Below are 22088 nucleotides of genomic sequence, written 5' to 3' on the forward strand. Positions count from 1 at the left end.
TTTTCACTGGAATCTGTCTCTCTCTGACTCACTCCCTTATCAGGGAAAAGAGAATTTACAAGCATGTTTGGATACTCTAAACGAGATTAGGACTTAATCTCCTGCATACCCTGACATGCATTATAACACCTGCAGAGCAAAGTATTTTGTCAACATGTAATTCTGTTCTTTATACAGCTTGTCTCTGAAAATGTACTCAAACAAATGGGTTTTTTACACTTTCATTACAAAGAAAAGGTACTACAAACTCCAAGACATGATCAGCTCAGATGTCATATCTGATGCATGAAGAGACTCCACTAGCTCCACAGGAGGACAGATTTCTCTGAATTCTGTAATTCTGGCTTTAAGTACATTGTGATTTGTACCCATACACACTGCCACAATCTCCAATAATTGTTCAAGGTAAAATACACTTTTAAGTATCTCTCAACAGTAATATTCCACAAAAAACTCACTGTTAACCTCACTGTTGCTCTATTAAAAAATAAAATAACACAAAGAAAAAAAATTAAATAAAAGAAAAATAAAGTAGTAAAGAATCATATTTTCACATGCACAGTATAGAAACCTGATTTTTAATCAAAGGGAAAGGAGACATTTTTTGTATAACTGCAGACTGACAACTTTTTTCTTCCTTGTACAGCAATATCTTTTGCCACTCATTTCACACAAGTACCCCTGAAGTTTTTCCCCACCAGCATCTTCTTCAATTTCCAAACATTCTTAGACTGGTTTTCGTAGATATAGGCGAGACTGAGCTGCTGGCTCTTAGTGACACAAGTAATTCAGAGAGCAAGTACTTCTTCCTCATGCTGCCCACATATATGCCCTTTTTTCTTTGAGAAAATTTAATAATGGCTGATTTTCTCAGGAAAAGGAAAAGAGAAAGAACTTGTCTTAGAAAGCCTGTATTGTGGCATAAGAGAAGGAGGCAATTTCCTTATTCAAATTCAATGCCAATTACCAAACTGTGCAACTTACAGCTCTCACTGGGAGCCAGCACCTGCCAACTGTCACTAGACCAAAAGAGACAGTAATCTACAGTAATGTTTTCATACACTTCTGCAGTCAGAATTAACAAAATAAAATAAAATAAAATAATGTTTAAAAATCTAAACACTACTTGCAAATGTCTGTAAAAAGGTAAGAGAGTATTTCTAAAAGTCTGTAACAAGTATTTCTGCTTTTATATCTCACTGCACTGAGAAAACATGGTCAGCAAATTTATGAGCAGTCCTAATCCAGAATAGGGCAAAATCAGAATATTTGTTTTAAATTGTCAGTGTGAATTTAAACTCATGTAAACAACTTCAGACTGAAGAACAGAACAAGCTAGGCAAATTAATGTGTTTGCCCTTGTTAGCTACTGCCTCCTCTGACCCAGCTTCTATCTACTCCCTATCCTGATATGTGAATTACATCTACCGAAGTTCTCAGGCCATCAAAACAACTTCCAGGGAAGATGAAAGAACTATCCAGGATGAAAGCCTGGTTTTCAAGTTTTAATGAGCTTCGAATTTGAAGACAAGCATGAGTACAAACAATGTATCAAATTGATATATCCAGCAACAGAAAATTTTGCTAGTTTTCAGGAAGAGTAAGTTTTAAAATGTCACCCAAATGCACACACTGGTATTTTTTCATATGTTCTAAACAAACTCCCAGGTAAAGAGCCCATAGAATATGAATAATGAAGTCAGAATCAATAAAATTACCCTGCAGATTAAGAGCATAAACCCACAAAAATAAATACATTTTTTATGTAAGTGCTTAGCAACATCCTGAAGAATTGCTCAGAGGCAGCACAAGTGTCTGTGTTCTGTGAAATTACTCCCAACACCTAAGTATTGATATTCTATACTATGGTAAACATCTTCAACAGAGAGCTCAGTCCAATTCCAGACTTGCATCTGTATGATAAAGGTTAACGGACTAATGTCAGCTAACAAAAAGTCCTCTCATTTAAATTCACCTATTTTTAACTCTGAATTTTGTGTTCTGACAAAACTTTCAGATGAGAAAGATCAACTGACAAGCAAAAAAATACTGAACACATGTATTTAACAACTGATTCTCCTAGAACAGGCAAGAATTAGCCCCTGTACTCTGTGGAATGATTGCCTATGTTTTATGAAGCTGAACTGAAATTTCCTTACTGTTATACCAAAATTTCAAAAATGTAATTTAGTAGCTACACATATAACCATATTTCCTTTTTAATTATTTTATTATCTTCGATTACAATGGATCCAAGACAAATGCCAAATAACTGCCCTTTGGCTGCTTGCACACCCCATTAGATAGCACAGTATCTAGCCAGTACCCACACAATAAACCCTTTTAGAAAGGCACTTAGTACTTATAAAAAAGTTTCATACCTCAGAAAACGTGACAGTCCTTGAAAAATAGGTCAAGAATATCCTAAATGTTTGGAGTGCTTTAGTTTAGACAATCACAAACAAGTATGAAAATGGTTCTACCCAGAAGCCTGCTAACCTTAACAATGGCTGTCTAGAGACGGGTACTAAACTGCTGGAATAGAAATTGCATTGCAATATGCTCTATATCCTTCACTTGAAGGAAGACTTCAGTTTTCCTTCAACCTGGTCTGGAAAGAATATCTGAAAGCTGATTAGTTCTGTTACATAAAATATGTAGGTGCTTTGGTAGTATTAAATAATCACAGAACAGTAAATTCTGACCTGTTTTCACTGGTTTATGTGATATACTAGAATTTTTTTTACAGTGGCCAAAAAAACACATACATTGCTCCCACACTCTCCTTTCTTCTCTTGGCACTTGTACCATACCAGAGTGCTTCATAATTGTTGGGTTTTGGGGGGGGCTGGTTTGTTGATGCTTTTTAAAAGCAAAAAAACCACACAACACACACATGGAAAACCTTAGTGACTATTTGCAGGCTTTATCTAATCACTGTCAGTTTAAATACTGTGTTAACAACACTGCCAACAATAAGATCAGCTAAAAATATTTAGTAGGTCACAAAAGCCTGCCACATTAATGTAAATAAAACTGAGGTAATACATAAGTATATGGTAATGCACTGAAGTATATTTCTCTCAGAGTTGTCCTAGTTAAAAAAAAAAAAACTAAAAATTAAATCCTATGCAGCTACTCTGTGCTTCCTTCCAGTATATGCATAGGCAAAATGAAGATGCTGTAACTTCAGATACAAACATCACATTTGACTGGAGTTAAACCTACTGGAAAAAAAAAAAAAAAAAAAAAAAAGCCTTTTTATCTTTTGAATGCTTCACATAAGATCTCATAGAAATGAGACAAAACAGGTTTTATGGTTCAGCCACATTTAAGACTGGGTCAGCTGGTCTGTAGAGAACCCACAGAATGTATATCTATAAAAGAATGAGAGCGGAAGTGGCAACAGCTGTGCTTTATTACAAACCTGAGGCTGTTTTAACTACAAAACTTTCTTTATGCCTTTAGATTTCTGTAGCAATCTCTGCCATTCTGAGTAGCAGATAAGTAAACTCCCATTTTTACAACAACAAAATTCTTGGTTTTATCAAATTTGCCTTTTTCTGTGCTTCACCTACACAGCTAAGTGCAAATTAACCCTATTTCTCACATATACCACTTTCCTTTATGCCCCAAAATCATATTTTGGAATCACCTAGCTTAATAATAAATTAACCAAAAAATTGCTGGTAATAAAAATGCAATTGTGTCTTTTTCACTCAAGCCCCTTTAGTTATCTCAAGTATTCTTAGCTAATGAAACACATATCATTACATTAAAAACAAAAAGCTACTTAATATTTTAAAACAATAATCCACTCTACTATCCCAGAGAGAGAATATTGTTCTTGCTCCTGTTTCACAGTAAATATGAAATTTCCAAGAAGAAACAGAGAGAAATACTTCAGTCCAAGAAATTCCTGAAGTAATGACTCATTTTTTGCACATATTGACAGAAGATCCCCAGAAGAATAAAAAGCATCCTCTACCAAGTAAATGTACTTGTTCATTTCAGTAATACAATAAAATTAAGTCAAAGTAATTTTTACACGGACATTTTAATAATGGAATTAGTAACTTCTAAACTCAGTTCTTCAAAATCACCCTACTTGAGATTATCTACTTCTCTTCCTTTTTGTTTTTAATAATATAATAATATTAAAGTATTTAACTTTCCTCTTCAGTTCACTATTTTCAAGCAAATAGGAGTGCATGAGGGGCAAGACCTTGTATACAGAAATGTTTGAGTATATGAATATAAATTAATGTAATAGGGACTAGATGAGGTCAATGTGTCAAATAAGACAGTTAAGTATTTTTTCCATTAAGAATTTTTTTTAAAAAAATTTGAATTAGGTTTTGCCAGTGCTTTCTGGACTCTTATTTTATAAATACCAGCTACTTAAAAGGAAATTCATTCTTTATCTAAACACCTATATGCTCACACATATAATCTCTTTATAAAAAGACAAGAATTATCAGGTAAATTTGTCGTTACAGGAATTACCCAATACATGCATTTTTCAGTTAATACATTAATAAAGTTTGCAAAACTCTACTTTTGAATGGGGCAGATCAATACCAAGAAATAAAACAGGCAATGAACTATTATGATGAGGAAAAGGAATTAAGATCTTATTCAGCATTCTCTTAAAACTCTGACAATAAACCTTTACTCCTACACTGACTGAAAGAAGCCCCAAGTAAATAAAGAACCCACAACCAAAGGAGCCAAAGAATCCATCTAACAAGGCCTAGTGCAAAACTGAAACAGAAAATGTTTAAACAACAAAGTGTAAGTATCTCCCCAGATGTTTAGAATGGAAGTCAGCATTGGCACCATTCCAATAATTATCCTTCAATGGTTTTGTCTGGGTTTTGTTTGGGTTTTATTTGCTTGTTTTAGAATACTTGCAGAGTACTTAATGTCAAGACAGAAATTAAAGCAATCAAAACAAAAATCATGCAGAATTTTTAAGTGCAGTAAGTGCTGAACTTTCACCTTTATTTCAAAAGCAACCTATTACAGTCAAGTTGTAGAATCATTCTGCCATTGTGATGGCCTGTTTATGCATTTTTCAGGGATATCATGGCTGCACCTAGTCTAAGTAGCAGAACTGTACACTTCTTCAAAACATGTTAAAAATTTTTGAAAATTTTCAGGGTCAGAAAAAGTCAGAAGGACAAGGTATAATAAAAGTACAGAGCTAAGAGAGTTCAGGAAGTGACAAGAAGGCAAAAAAAGAATGCCTGGCTTCCCAAGATCTATTTCAACACCAGCTGGTCTCCCTGGGAGCTCCTTTATAATGAAAATCTGAAGTGGAAACTGTTCAATATTCCGAAGTTCATTTTTATAAAAGAAGTAAACTGTAAACTGCTGATGAAAGGGAAGCTGGGCTTCTGGCAATATACAAAAGAGAAATGACCTTAATCTTCAGAAAAAGACATTCAGAACAAAAAACAAAAAAAGTATTATTTCTATCTGCTCCTTCTCATTTATTTTAATTTTTAATTTTTAATTTATTTTAATATTTAATTTAATCTTTTTGCTTTGTTCAAAAACGATCATAGTGAAAAAATGCAATGCTTTCTCTGAAGTACTACTAGTAACAGCAGGGTTCACACTTCTAGACAAAGCAAGCCTTATCAACAGGTACGTTATCCTTCTAGGCACTTTTACAAGTTTGCTAATAATACTTGGTAAAGGAAAATACAGTCTTGCTCTACAACATAGACACATTTAATCTATTTTTACCTTTATTTAAGATCTTATCAGTGAGTCGTTGACAGGACACCTGATTGTCTTTATCAAAACAAAGTCAGCTTTATTGCAAGCTTCAAAGAAAGCATTCTAGTTGGAAATACAGATATCTAGAAGGAAGTCTTCATCAAGTAATATCTGAGGTATATGATTGCTTCTCTTTTCTCAAAGAAAAAAAAAACTTGGCTTATTTCTCCTAAGATCTGATGAATCTTAAACATGAAAACCTCAAGAAAAGACATACTGAAAAACGAAACTATATGTGAAAGGTTAATTTATGGTATTCATAAAATCAAGACAGCTTTCAAAAAGTTACATATTCATCACTGCATCACATATTAATTGAACTATAAGTAGGCCCTAAAAAAAAAAAAATCAGTGTTTTTACAGTACACAAAAATTTAAAGTTACATGGATTTCTGTCCTGATGGTAGAAAACACAAAATTTCTCATCTCACTGAAGCTGATGTGTTAGAACCAGTCACTCTTCTGTTGTCCTGTCCCTCTGGTTAAGACAAGGCACCTAGTTATCTTCCCATTCAGCAAGCACCCATCATTCCCAGAAAGATTAGCACTGTAACTAGGAACAACATTGAGACAACATGAACAGCCTGTTCCACTTAGCAGCATCAGTGTTTGTTTTAAATATTTACATTCAGATTTTGAGTATGAGATTTTGTATGAAAAATATCATTTTCATAAAGAACAGTTGTATTAATAGACCCAATTCTTTTTTCCTATGAACTTAAAGATGAAGAACTACAACTTGTTAACATAAGTGTTAACTAACAAAGCTACTGAATCCTGCTATAATCTCCCTGAAAACAGAGCTGTAATAAATCATCAAGCCTAACTAATCTACAGCAAATCTAGTAGTGCATTTAAATACAATTACCAATAAAAACTATAAAAGGAATTTAGTCTGTAACATTATTTTGTTCACACATTGAGTATTTTGTCTGTTGGCACAGCTATCCTTTCCCTTGCAAAAAGTACTGTTCAGACTGTATATTGACTTTCTCCCACCACTCCCTGAGAATTACAGAATAACCTCATAGGATATTTCATGCTGTAAGAGAAGTCAGAATAAGGGATGTCATAGGATAAATCATATTATAAGGGACATCAGGAGGTTTGCAGCCCAACCTCCTGCTGTAAGCTAAGACATTTGGTCAGGTTACTGGGGGCTTTATTTTTTCAGTCTTGAAAGATTTCAAGGAGAGAAAGTGCACAACGTCTCTAAGTAACCTGTTCCAATGCTCAACTGAACATATAAACATCTCTCTTTGATTTTTACAAACAAATTAAATTTAGCACCTGGTAAGCTGAAGTGCATTACTCATATTTTATGGAAAGGAAAACCAATTTCATGCAAATCTAATGCAGCAGTAAATTCAAGTCCATGTCTAACAACTCTGAGTACTGGCTTGACTAGGAATAACTAATAGTAACACTTCTGTTCAGCTCTTGCTGAACTGGAGAAAATTGAATTGTCTATAGTAAAATAGGATGTTTCCAATAAAGCTATAAAAAGATCACTTATCTGATGACTAAATCCTGATCTCTGTGCTCCAAGCTAACACATTTGCATGGGACCAACATATAATCTGTCCACTATGTGTCAATTATGAAAACATTATGTAAATAAAGGCAAAGAACTTGCCAAATATGTATATTTATATTTCTTCATTTTAAAACAATCTATCACATTAAATATTCTGTCTGTAGCGCTAACCATAGCTCGACTTTGTCCTATATTTCAGACACAAGAGCTACTAAGTTATTGCAAATATGATTTTACCACATGCAAAAGACAACCCTTTGTAAACAAAACTGCTATGGTGCAGTGGCAACTCCACCAGTTTTATCCAGATCTCAATTCCGTGAGATGCTTACATCATCTTTTTTAAGTATTTGTCTCAAGAGGTTGTAGCAAATCCTTGAGATAAAATGAAAGAAATTAGTATGAATATAAACAAAACCCAAATAATCTGTTATTTTATCTGTCAGCACAGAACCCTTCAAAGCTTAGCTGAGTTAAGCAAAAATAACTGATATGCTACAGTCAGAATTTCTGATTTCTCTGCATAAATAGGACTATTGAGGTTGCTCGGCATTTCTATAGTTTACTACTACTTACAACTTTGTCGAATTGTCCTGTGTGTCCTTGCTTTCTGCCAATGCATATAAAACATACATATGCCACATCAAAAAATTTAAGATTTCAATTTTTAAAAAGAAACAATGGAGGAAAGCCGCAAAATTTTTTCTTCAAAAAATGTTTGTAGTCACAAACTACAATGGCTTGAAGCCATCAACATAGACAGGCTTCGAGTTAATGCTATGCTCTTTCATTTGTCTCTGAAAATATAACAAAGACCAACCAACTTTTAAGAAGAAAGTACTGTGTTGTTTCAGTGGAAAAGAAAAAAAGCCACCTTACAGTCTCTGAAGAATAAAAATTAAGACCAATGTCTGCTAAAAGCACAGAAAAAATGACTGGAGACTGCAGAAAGGAGATTAGACTGGGCTGACATAGCAAATCAGGATGAGGAGGCTCCTAAGGAATAAAGGAAAGGAAATGGAAGGAAACCTGACAGGAAAAAAGCAAGGAGACAGGACTGGATGAGATACGAAACCAAAATTTGGAATGGTCAAGACCAGGAATACCTAAAACACTGAGACCGGCTACAGGATGATAAAGGTGCTGTCATTAGGATACATATAAATGATGAAGTGAAAAGGACTGTGCTTGCAGAAGTCTAGCAAAAGAGCCCTCATGCACCACAACACATCCTAAAGCCTACAGTACAAAGGACTTCAGTCTTGCACCACTTTTCCACTACTCGAGCAAATGCACTACAAGTTACACCATTCTGTTTTATCACTGCTGTACATAAAAGGGACTGCACTCTTATAATATCACTCATGATGGTAAAAAGTTCAGGAGTTTTTTGCAAAGGATTAAACTTTTCAGATTCTCTCTGTAACCACTGTAGGTCCAATACAGTAAAACAATAAGAAATTTACTTGAAAAATTGAAATTTTCCTGCTTTTTCTTGATATGTTGTTTGTTGGCTTCTTTGTTTCTTTTTTAATTCCCTAAAATTCAATTTTCTAGGTTTTAAGGACATTTATGGGACATGTATGCATATTTTACTTCACAAACAACACAAAAGAACATTATTAAGGTTACTAAATCAAGCACTCAAAAGGTGTAAAATGACAAATTGTTGTCTGTGCAACCATAATTAAATTCCCTTGAGTTTGTTTGTTTTTTTACAATATACTTAAATAGACATGTGCTTCTTATTCAGTCACCTTGCCACTAAAGATGATACAGAACTTAAGGCAGGTAGGACTCTTGTTTTATCTACTGAAGAACTGAGCTTGCAGAAAGAAAAAGGGACAGGGGCTCAGTAATATGCCACGAAGACTTTAATGGTTAACATTCTCTCTATTGTAGTTTCGTTTGTTCCCTTTACTGTCACGCAGCAAACCATTTAACCTAAAACTTCTGTAGTTTGTAATTAACTGTAAATTCCTCTTTTTCCCCATTCACTCTGCAGATACACTCACAGACGTAAAGCAGTCAGGACTCTTACAAAAAGCAGTAGAAGGTATAACCTGAGCAAACATATTTACAAGAATTGTAGAAATTTCAAACGGGAGACCAAAAATGAGTGAATACTTTTCACCTAACCCTCTTTGTGCCTTTCTTCACCATCTGTAGAAGTGTTGTCTCACCTTAGGTAGTGTTTGATAAACTACTAGTACTTTGTAGGGCATTCTGATCACATACTGATAAGCACTTTAGCAAAGCTCACACAGATGTTATCAGTTCTGTCTTCAAAGGAGAGCTGAGTAACACTGAATAAATAAATCATGGGCTCACACAATAATCAATGAAAAATACTGAATTCTCTTAAGTGAGCTCAATCTATCCCATGCAGTGAAAGACAGGATTCCTGTGGAAAAAAATAGCATGTGATCATGTAAATAAGTCTGTATCAGAAGTACATGTTCAAAAAGGCATTTAAAACCTCTTTTCCATAACCTTAATAATGTGGGATTTCTCTATAAAAGGTGCTTAAGACAGACACTCAATTTAAAAGTCTATAAAATCGAGTAGGTTCTTGCATTACCATGAAGTTGTGTTGAGGTTGCATTACTTTTTAGTACCACTTAAAAGTGAAACTGGAAATCTCTTGCTGGTTTAGAACAGCATTGTGGATAGTACAAATATGGACCAGGACAGAAGTGTTTTGCTTAGGCTATTTTTACTTTTTGCAAAACTTAGAGATAGAAAAGATGTATTTTTTTATAATGTCAACTATTGCTAAAGACAAAAACTAAGCAATTGATAGCATATAACATATATTTGAATGCAAACGACCAAACAAAAGATTCATACTACCAACAGGTTTCAGAAACATTAAGGTGAGTTCTTATTAAAGAAATTTTGGTGCATTATCATTTATAGAAGAACATGGACCAAAGATTATCCTTTCACAGAGATCTGTACAGTATTTGCACTACAAGGACATTTAGAAGTTACTAATTGTAGATGAAAAAAAACTGAGAATTTTTATAACTTCAAGTTATTTCAGAAAGCTTTCCCCTGTCTTATGCAATTTCAAGGCCTGTGCTCATGATTTTTAGTGGTTTACAAGTAATTCTATACAAAAGAGTGAAACTAAGTAACATATTTTTAATACCTTCTTTGATACAGCCACCTCTGCACAGGTGGCTGCATTTTAAAGGCGTATTTTCCCCTAAATTGTACAGCCTAATAATTACATAATAGCTTATTTTTAAAACGTTAAAAAACCCTTTTTAATGTGCTTTATTAATACAACTGTATTATAATATTGTTATATAACTATGACTATGCTAGAATATAACACTCGAAAACATTCGCAGCTCAGAGGTCACACTTTACTTTCATTACTAAATGGAGCATAGTTGATTAACTGCATAGATAATCTCCCGTAGATTTCATAAGCAGAATTAAACAGCGCTTCATAGAGCAGCGGCAATTCCTAAAGAGCCTCTCACCGAGGTGCAGCTCGGGCGCGGCACCCTGGGGCAGGCTCAGCCCTTGCAGGTGCCTTTAGTGGAGCCCAGCAATGGCATTTCTGCCGTCACCAGCAGGTTACTACAGCCGCTCCGAATTACTGACATTTACGGAAACGCTGCACTGAAAAAAAAGGCATTATTCGCATTTTACAAGAAGAGAACAAAGTGAAACGCTATCATTTTTACTGCAAGAAGGTGCACTGAAGCCAAATCAAAAACCAACACCCTTTTTAGCCCGTCACCACCAAACACACCCAACACGCAGATAATTCTGCGTACGGCGCAAGGCTGCGGCTGCTCCGGCACATAGACCGTGGTGCTGAAATGATGCGCTGGAAGACCACGGTACGGACGCGTTTTTACACGCTCTGCCAAAATCCAGACGTGCGCCGTAGGAAACGGAGACGAAGCCGCGCATGAGGCTTCCCCTGCGGCAGCATGCCGGTCCCTCGCCAGCCAGCATACCCCCCCGAGCGCACGATCGGCAGGGACAGCGCTCGCCGAGGGATTACCCGGGGCAGGCGGCCCACTTTCGGCAGCCCGGGGTGCCAAGTAATCCCGGGCCCAGCGGGCAGGCGCCCTGGGAGGGGGCGGCTTCCCCCTGCCCGCCCCGCTTCCCGTGCAGGGAAAGGGCCGCCGCCCCCGGCCGTCGCAAAGGAACGGCTTCCACCCTGAGCCACGGCGGGGCTCTGGGCTGCCCCGCCGCCCCGCACCTGCCCCAGCTCCCCGCGTTCCCCCGGCCGCACCGGCAGAGTTGTGACTCCCCGCCGCTGAGGGGACCCACCGGGGCGGTGCCCCTCCCCAGGACCGCGCGGTGCCGGTGGCCGCGCGCCGCTCTGTCAGTGCCGCTCGAACCCGGGACCCCGCTGCGCGGGCGGGGGGCGCCCGCCGCGCCCGCTGCCGAGCGAGCCCTGCCCTACCTGCCGCACGGCCGGGCTGTCACCCCGCGCCGTCCGCACCTCCGCTGCGCACCGGGCACGTCTCGGACGGCGCTGCCCGGCCGGCACGGCTGGCTCGGCTCCGCGCGTCCTTGCCCGGCTCGGCAGGGCTGACAGCCGCCCGCGCGCCCCCGCCCCGGCCGCGCGCGGGGCCGCCGGGGCCGAGCGGGGCCGAGCGGGGCGCGGGGAGCGGCGGCGGCTGATTGGACGGGGGTGATGTCACTCGTGCGCGCGCGAGCGGGCGGGAGCGCGCGCGAGCGGGGCGGTGAGGCAGAGCGGGGGAGCGAGCGGGTGCTCGTGTGCCCTGTCCCCGGGAGCGGGAGCAGAGCCGAGGTGGAAGCAGCACGGTGAAAGCGGGGTGAGGAGTGCCGTGGGGCGGAGGCGCGCACCGGCCGGAGCCCTGGCTGCGCTGGGCGCTGGCCTCTGCAGAGCGGGAGGGGCGGAGGTGAGCAGAGCCGGGGGAGAAGGGGGCTCGACATCCCTCCGTCCGCGCCCGTCCCGCTGGCCGTGACACGTGCCTGCAGGTGGAACAGCACCCCGCGCTGTCCAGGGAGCTTGTGCGGCACCGGCTGCTGCTCTCACAGAGACACACACGTAGTCACAGACACACAGACACAGGCACAAGATTGATACAGGCGCAGCCACACGGGCTCAGGCGTGCGCGCTGCATATGCCCAAAGGGCGGGTGAAGCCCAAGTTAAGCTGCTGCCCCTACCCCCGAGCGTGGCTCTCAACTGCGCCGGCATCCACGGACCGCATCAAACAAGAGGCGGGAGGTGGGATAGACCGCAAGGGTGCAGCTGGGCAAGAGTCGTGGTGCTGGGGACCCCCGAGGGATGTAGTCATCAAGGCCAGCTTCAAACTTTCAAGCCATACCCTCCTCACAAACTAGAATGATCTTGAAATGACGCGATTTGTCTTCAGCCTCAATTTATTTTCTGAACTTTTCATCTTCTATGTAGGACCATATTTTTTAATTCTTTTTCATTATCACAAAGACTAGCTATTTATTTTTAAAGCATCTAATTTGTCCCTTGAGCCCAAGTCTTATGGTATTTTCCACATTATAAGTTTCAGAAATCAAATCTCCCAGAGGGAAAAAAAAGGATAAATATGTGGCTTGCTGCATACCCCCTTGTAAAAAGCAAACAGGTCCAGAAAAGTGGAGACATGATCCACTGAAGATTCATTTGTGACAACTGCTGCAGGAAGGACTCATGAGGGACGGAACATGGAACCTAAAAAATTTTGAGACACAAGTTCACCCTGTATATGAAATGCAATTTTTATGGCAGCAGGGGCTGCAGCCATGACACTTTATATGTACAGAGAGTGACAGATAAGACACAGTTACTAGCAGGAGCAGCAGAAATAACACATGACTAGGTTGCACCACCTGCATGACAGTAACGACCAGAGAGTGAAAAACTTCAGCTAGTCCAAGGCCCTGAGACTTCTTGTTTTTTCATGATCGATCCTTATGGAGTAACATCAAAGCAACATACATTTCCCCTTATGAAAAATCAGGTTCCTGCAGTTCCTTCATTCCCCCGACACTTGAAGCAAGGAGGGGACTTCACTTACAGCTGTCATCTTGGGTAGTTCTCACATGTCTGAAAGGATTTGAACTCTAAAACACAAGGGAGTGCTGACTTTGTGGCTTTACTGTTTGCTGATTGCACCAAATACGGTTATGTCAAGTTCAATGAGCTCATACTCTCACAACCATATGGATCAGAAGTTTGTTCAAGAATAAAAAAGATGGATCATAAAAAACCCCAACCCAATAGATTTTCATATAATCATTCCAGAGTTGGAGTTTTAGACTTGGGTCTTTAATTCCTGTGTCTTAATCCAATACTGACCATGGTGTGTGTACACAAACATTCAAAAGAGGAGAAGAGCTGTCACTGTTGGTGTGCTCTCAAAGCAATAGGAACAGAGATTATATGCCAGAAAATTGGGAGAAAATTGGGTGGTAGCAAAAGTGCAGAAGAAAAATGGGAAATAAAGACTGAACAGCATATTAAGATAAACGGGATAGATTATGCATATTGGCACAGTATATAGTCATGAAACAGAAGGCATTTGAAGTGTTAGTGAGCTTTGAATCTCTGGCACAGACCTCACATGAACATCAGTTTTTAGACCTTAACTGTTTTCTTATGGTGAGGGCTATAAAACAGTTTCAGCCCTTGCTAGGATTTAGAGCAGTCTTACAACTGCTCTGAGTGGCATTGTTCATTGCCTCAGGCTGCATTTGCTGCTAGAAGCTGTAAAACACAGAGCTCTAGGATGAGTTGGTGAAGAAGTGCTGTGGCCTGTCCCCTCTGATGTACAGCACGGGCTGCTATATACTCTGCCACTGTGCATTTAACACTTGCAGTACTCTCTAAAGGATGTTCCTCCCTAATATTCAGTAATTTCACTTTATGATTTCATTGCCAGAAGTTAAGATGGCTGTCTCACACATTTTGAAGCAGGGTATTTTTTTACTTAAATATACCAGTGGGTGTCTCTGCACTGCACAGAACGTCTCTGTCTCTCCCTTTGCTTGATTCAAACGTCCTTTGCCAGAGTCAGGGAGTCAGTAAAGCAAAACAGGAACAGAAGACATGCTAAAAGCAGAAACAGAGTGCTTTCAGCACCCTGTGCATTTGTAATCATCAGCTGCTCATTATTCCATAACACTCTCTTTACGATCAACATATATTTTAGTTCATATACATACCTACATCCCTGGGTACTTGATTCCTGTGAGGGATTTGCTCCCTAGAAGGAGTCTGGGATCCAAACATAAGGATGAAATAGACATAGCTTCAGCCTGCAGCACTTAGGGAGGGACAGCAACCACTGACCTCACTTTATATTTTTACAACACTCCTAGCATCCACCATGGGAGGCAGGGGGGGGAAGGGAATATGAAACAGGGACAACAGCTTTCTGTTATTGTAATAAAATGGAGACAGAGGCCAGCATAAGCTTTATATACCCCTACCCAGTCCCAGCAATCTTTCAGAGGATTAATGAGATTAGAAGCCTCTATTCTTTTGCTAATGGCTGTTTATTTGAAAAATTACTTTTCTTGTAAACATACAGGAATGACCATATGTTACTCCATAGTCCAGTGCTGCCTTGGGATACTACTAAAAAAAAAAAAAAAGAATGAATATCATGTTCCAACTGCAAATTTTACAAAAAAGAATTAATTTGCCCTTCAACTCTTTGTTTATGGAGTCTTACCTGGTTGAGGGTAATGTATTAAAATAGATTAAGACTATGCCTTTGAAGAATCTTGCTGCAGCTTATGCTGCTGAAAGAAGGCTAACAATGCTAACAATCCATTTTGAAATCCATGGTTATTCCAATTCCACATGTAAATTTGCAGAGATGATTTGAACTCTGGCTATACCCAAGCCTATCATCCATGAAATTGACACATGCAAGTTCCTTTTCATTGCTTCCAAATGTTGCAAAATATTTCCCATGATATTAAATATTTTCAGATGAAAGGAAGTTTTAGTCAGACTTAACTGAGCTGAACACTATTCTTGTTGAATTCCAAGCTTTTCAGAGTGAATGAAACACATCAGGAAGGCAATTTTAATTATAAAGCTTAAAATAGAGCATACGGCAAGACTTGAGGTTGAAATTAGATTCTGTATCATACGAGTTTATTCTCAATACCTTGAAGTTTAATCATTGAGGCTATTATTTCCTATGCTTGATCTCTTTCATGTATCAAATGTGTCTGGAAAATGATTCAGACATTTTTGAGGATGCTAAAGGATAAAATTAGATACTTGTAATGAGAAACAACTTTTTCAACCATTCTTGTAATGGGAATACTGTCCCTATATCCCTCCTCAAAAGGGATTAAGAACTCGAGGTCTGGCAAAAAAAAAGTAGCTTAGAGCTCAGACAGGTTTTTTTGTACAAACAAAAACATTAATATCTGACAAAGAACTGGAGCAGGAGAGAAATTAAGAGGATGACATTGTGATAATATATTTACAATCTGTTGATCACTGACTGGTACCATATGCTCTGGATACCAGTCCAAGTTTAGTCATTAGATTGCTGTAAGATGCACTGGAGTTTGTTTAAGAAGCAGTCACATGTGTCATGGGTTAGGTGAATATAAAATTAGATTTTTCCTCTCAGCAGGCAGATCTCAACTTTCCTGTGAATCTACCCACAAATGAAAATATTTAGTTTTCGCTTTAAATTCTTTTCTTGGTGAGCTATTACCAGGATACCACAGCACAGGCAACTCATGTGCAACTTCAGAGAAGCAGAAATTGCTCAGATTCTCTCCAGAGTCAAAAGTACAATCTCTCACCAGTCCAGTCCATATTCCATGGATGCATATAGCCAGATGCATAGACACAGGCTTCTCACTGCAAAGCAAAGGACAAAACCAAACCAAACATTTTTAGAAAGTAGATTTTGTGGCCCTATAATCAGCCATTTCTCACACATGATGTTGATTCTATTGATTACTGTTGATGCCCACAGTTACTCATTTAGCCCAGGTGATAGACCATCATCTCATGAATATAAAATTCTGCAGTTTACTGACAGTTTCATATATAGGGGAGATATTTCAGTTTTATTTAAGTATATGTGAAAATTTGCATAAATATTATGGAAAAAGAGTACTAGTACTTACTGCTGTTACAAGTCTTTAAGAGGTATTGTGTTACCAATAATTTTCTCACCTGAATCTTTTTTCTCACCCTAATCTTATGCATTAGAATTTTGCAAGGGCTTAGGGGATTTTCTTCTAAGAATTCCTGTCTCATTCACTATAAAAAGTGAATATATGTGATACAGCATCTCTGTAATACTTCTTTATGTCTGGAACAATCAACTGATTCAGGCATAATTTACAGCTAAGTGGTGCTAAGTAAAAATTCCTCTTCTTTTTTCATTGTGACCATGAGTGCATTTCCTGATGTTCTCCAAGGTTCCTGTCTTCAAAACCTTTTTTCCAAAAATACAGGTATGACAAGATTTTAATATCTTCATTTCAATATATGCATCTAAGATACAAAATGACATGTGGAAATTGCTAAATAAATTGCAAATATCTCAGTGACTAGATGTCCTGGTTTTTTTCAGAAATGCTAAAAATTTTCCATGTTCTTTATAAGCAAGGTAGAAGGTAGATAAGATTACCTAAAGTCAGGGCTGAAACTGGCACTTCAAGCTGGTTGAATGGAGAATAAATAGCACATCTACTGTTGTTGAAAATAAAAATTATTGAAGTGGCTTGCGCAGTAACACATGGACTGTGAAAGATATGGAGCCTAGTTCTCCTGTCTTGATAACTTCTTTTAAGCACTTTCTGCCATTGAAATCACACTGCAGTGTAAGGCTTTCAAAAGAAAATACATCTATTTCAAAGAAAGTCACTTCATTCAAACCTCAGTAACAATGCAAAAATAACATCTTTACTTTGGACTCTGGATTTTTGTGTTCCTTCTGCATCATTTAGTGTGAGTAATATATAATGCGTATTTCTATGTCACTTTTTATTTGCTTTTTAAAATAAAATATTCATCACCATACAAAAAGAAAGAAATAATTTACTTCAAAGAAAAGGAATGTCTGTACAGTAGGGTTCAGCATATCTGTAGAGGCTACAGCATGCTCCAGTTTTCTGAACAGAATTAAACAATTCTTTGATGATATTTTAAGAATCTCTTCTAGAAGGAGCATTTCTGATGGAAGACTCTTAGTCACAGAAGGTACTTTTGTATTATATACTTAGCATTAAAAACAGATGCTTTCCCCTAAGGTGTGGCAGATGCCTTGGACTTCTGGTACAATTGATTTGCACTAGCCAACTAGTCATTGCTTATTAGCAATGTGGGATTTAACCTCCTTTTCCTAAATTTTACCTGAAATCTGCCTGATAGGACAAGATGCAGAAGCCAATACAGCCCTGCCTGACTGTGGGAGGAAATAGGAGAAAGATTAGTGCTAAAAATTGTATGTCCACTGTTATCTCTGCTGTTAGTTGCCATCGAGGTTAGTAGTGGGTGGCTTCTTTGTCACTGCCATTGTCTTCGGCTGGGGCATATGGGCATGTCTGTGTCAAGACTGGAATGCTGCAGTGCTTGCAAAACTATTCTGAGAAGATCTTGCCATTCAAATGTCTAAAACAAAACAACCAATATATCAGCTCAGTGGTAAAAACACAGCCAAGTTCACTGCTTGCCAACACATTCGCCTGATGATCATCAGTACAGGAGATAAGGTATATCAAAATAATGTATTGGAACAGCATCAAAATACATCACCAAAGACTACCATCATCTTCACTTAGTTTTAATTCTTATTTAGCAGAACAGCGCTGCTTAAATATCACATTTTCTCCGTGTCTTTGTTTCTTAATAACCTGTCTTAGGTAGCCTAACCTCATCTTTATCAGCTTCAAGAGTTGTACTACATATTTTCTTTCCTTGTGTCCTGATAAGATTAGGCATTGTGTGGATGCCATGGTGAGCTTTTATGTGACAATGTAGATACTGAAAAGCATGCTTTAGCCCTACAGCTACAACATGAAGGACATAGAAATCTGTCACATATCTGCTAGTGCTACTGAAAAGGCTGCAACCCTGAAACCTCCATTCATATCTGAAATCTGTTTGTTCACCTTGTCTTGACTGCATGTAGGTAAAGATACAGATAGATGATAGAGAGAGATGATATTGACATAGATACAGGCATGTATGCATGTTCCTGTGTACAAATGGATTTAGAAAAATTTTCATCTGGAAGAAAATAATAAAAAGGACTATGTCCTAATTTTCATCCAATAGAATCTTTTCTTTTTGAGCTCCAAAAAAGTCTTTAATCTTCTCAACTAAAAATGACAAAACTTAATGTAAAGAATTCTCATGAGACTCATGCAAATTGGTTGCTCAGTAGTTGAGATCTTCTAATAAAAGGCTAATCTTTAAACTCAACCAGAAACTTCCACTTCAAAAGATTATGCTTTTTTCACTCATGTTTTTTCAAGCAAGGTATTTTTCTTCTAAAAGGACACAAAGGTAGAGAAATAAGGGGAGAGGTAATAAAAGGCTCCAGTGAAGTTCCTTGGTGGTTTGGTGAGATTTGTGCTTAGCATATAAAATATTTCAGGGGACAAAAACCCCCAACAATTACAGTTGACAATTAATGCCTCTCTAGTTCCTAACATTTTTGTGACTAATCGCAACAAACTGCATCGTAACACTGCATTGCACACAATTCCTCTGTTCAAAGGGTACTTTGGAAAGAAAAATTTTAATTCAGCCTATTATCCATCTGTTTGGGTTTTTTTTTAATCCAGTGACATTCTAATGGAACATGTAGAAACTGTTCTGAACAGTAACCGGAACTTGAAGGTCTCTATCCTGGATAAATGACATAATTTCTTCTTCTTCATTTCTCTCCCATTAAATCTTCATTTATTTTCCACAAAACTTCAGTTGGACACTCTTAATCCTGCTGGGATTTAGGAGCTAAGTGTTACTGGGGTGCAGACTGTATTTGGGAAAATACACACTTCCTACAAGAAAACATAATATCCAGGGAAATTAAGTTATTAGAAGCTATAAGTTTGTATGATACAAGTCTTAGATATCTGAAATGACAATTAAGTGGTACTTAGGTCCTTTTGTTAATCTGCCTGTCAGCTGCTCTGCAGATATGTCAAGACCAAGTTGTAACAGACTGGTCTAACCTCATACAGCAGCCTAATCTCTATTGAGGAAAGATAAAAGGCAACTGATGTTAAATACTGGGAGTTTTTTAAGGTTCCTCATAATAGATACTGAGAAAACTGGGGAGGATGATTTAGATAAAAATGCTGTTGCCTGCCTACAAAAGAAATTGGAAAAGAATACTCAGGGTAATTAGCAGTAACTCAGATTCGAAATGGGAAGGTGTCTGAGAGATGTGAGAAGGGCCTGGCTTGGCATGGTATACTTGCATTGTTGAGAGGAGCAATAGAGAATACGACATGGTTTACAGTGGTGGAATAGTGGAGAGAAGGCTCTTGGCCAGACACAAGAAGTAGGCCACAGTGATTATGTGGATGATTGTGATTAGATTTATTGCTAATACAGTATGTAAATATTGCCAGTGCAGCATATAAATAACAATTCTATCATCTATTACATGGATTATAGTGCACTCAGGTTGTGGTCCCTCCTGTTGAGTGAAGCACTTCAGTGAGACCCAGTTGCTTTCTAAACTTCCAGGTGTGGCTTAGTCCACTTACTCTTAGATTTAACAGTTTATTTCTAATGTGTTATAATATAAGCTGGTTCAGCTAGAAACATACAGATTCAAAGCCTTTGGCCTTTTAGAATTCACAATTAAAAACCACAAAACATCTATGTAGCTACTTTAGTATTTTATCTCCCTGTTTGACTGGACCTTGGTGCTTTTCATTCATGAATACAGCAGGGAATGTTTCCTGTCCTTGGGCTGAACAAACCCTGCAGGAGTCCCTGCTGGGATGTGTGTAGAGGTAGCAGTCCACATAGAAGCTACCTGTAACTTTAGGAGAACAGTTTACCCAATTGGCCCAATCTCCAGCAGCATTTTATACCTGTATGCAGGCTGATGAGCTCCAGAGTAAATGGCAAACTCATCATCTCCCCCATCACTGGAGCACATTAATTATGCAAGCACCTAGATGGTTCCTCCTGCAATTCCCGCCTGGTGTTTGCATCTTTGGACAAACCACATTGGCCTTCAGAAATGGAGAAGGAGGGTGGGAGGTGAGGGGAACAATGCCCAAAGACACTTACTAAATGCAAAGATGGCAGTGACTTAGCCTCACAGGGGACAGGTTACTTCAAAGTAGAGTGGGCAAGTGGACAGTCCATTTGAGGAAAACAAGTGTACTGTAGGAGAGGATCCATGGGTTATCTGAGATTATTCCCAAGCAGAGGCAAACAGTGTCATAGTGCTGCAAGAAAAATCACACATTGTACTGGGACTTAGAAACAGCAACATACACAATTTGTAAGCCAGTCCTTCCACCCACCACAGGTCTGGCAAGGTTTTATACCAGTACCATGTTTATTTTTGGACATGACAACAAATGGATGTGAAGCAGTTGGACAGAGCTGAGACGAGTCACTGTGTTGTCTGAGAAAATCAGACAGAATGGGTTTATTTAGCTTAGAGAAAAGAGAACTAGCTGGTGACATGACAGCAGTCTGTTACAGAAAAGGTGGAAGAGGTTCACCTGTTGTTCAAGCCCACAGAAGAGAAGAAAAGTAGTAGTGGCTATAAATTACAGCTAGGAAGCATCAGCTTAAATATTAGGGGTTTGAAGTCTCCAATTTGGGAGCTTTGTAAAGACAAAAATAATCTCACCAAAGATGACGTTGCCTCAAGAGTTTGTCTGTGGCAGGTGATCTCTTTAAAGCTCCTTCAACCTTGTGATTGATTGTCTTATTGATGTCTAAATCTCAACTAGACTGTTTTTGTGTCTCTAGAGCCACAGACAATAGCAAAACCAATTCCTGGGTATCTTCAGTGCCAATTTTAGTTTATCCATGCCATAGCAATATTGTATTCTGAAGCTGTAAAAGTTCATTTTGCCTGTATTTGCATTAACTGAATGATGATGGAAACACTTGCTACTTTCTATAAGAAGATAGCCACTGTTTGTGTTGCACTATTTCATTTATTACCCTTCTGGGATCCTGCTCAGCCATACTATAACCTGTCAATTTCAAAACAGAGAAATCTGCTGGAAATGCCAAGGCAGTGCCTGGATTAATTTCACCTACCTTTCTGTGTGTGCTGTATAAATGCCTACAACCACACAACTGATGCTGATCTCTGTTCATGGTCAACAGAGAAACTAGCCAATTTTAGGATGTAATTAATTTAACTTATTGTAGATATCCGTATAAGGGTGTGATGAACAGAAATGCTTATTATTCTCCATTGACTAGAGGGAGACTTAATGTATAGCTCAGATGGAGAATTCTCTGTGATAAATACCCTCATTCTCTAAGAAAAAAATTTATCTAGTGTGTCTGTATTCAGACTCCAACAGTATTAACGTAGCAGTATTAGATAAACAACTGTGATGACCAGCAGCTGTTTGAAAGAGAAGGGAGACCTCACTCCACCTCTCAGTTAACTTTTACAGTCAGCTGCAGTTAAAACTAGGAGGTAGAAATTATGAAGTTGAAATGACTGACCCTGTAAGAAGGAGGTATCATGTAAATGATGTTAAAACCAGAGAATTAATATATAAAATCAGGGCAAATGTCTTTCAGCTTAAGAGCC

General features: G+C 38.6%; 1 protein-coding gene across 1 annotated transcript in view; it reads right to left on the reverse strand.

Annotated features, from left to right (window-relative positions):
- Window positions 1–11901, reverse strand: part of CNTN1 (contactin 1) — a 214698-nt gene extending 202797 nt beyond the window's left edge. The window contains exon 1 of the mRNA XM_053978026.1: window positions 11760–11901. The gene's annotated coding sequence lies outside the window, so the exon portion shown is untranslated. The remainder of the gene's footprint in view (window positions 1–11759) is intronic.
- Between the last annotated feature and the right edge of the window lie 10187 nt (window positions 11902–22088).

Source organism: Vidua macroura, chromosome 5 (genome assembly GCF_024509145.1).
Source record: "Vidua macroura isolate BioBank_ID:100142 chromosome 5, ASM2450914v1, whole genome shotgun sequence".
NCBI lineage: Eukaryota > Metazoa > Chordata > Aves > Passeriformes > Viduidae > Vidua > Vidua macroura.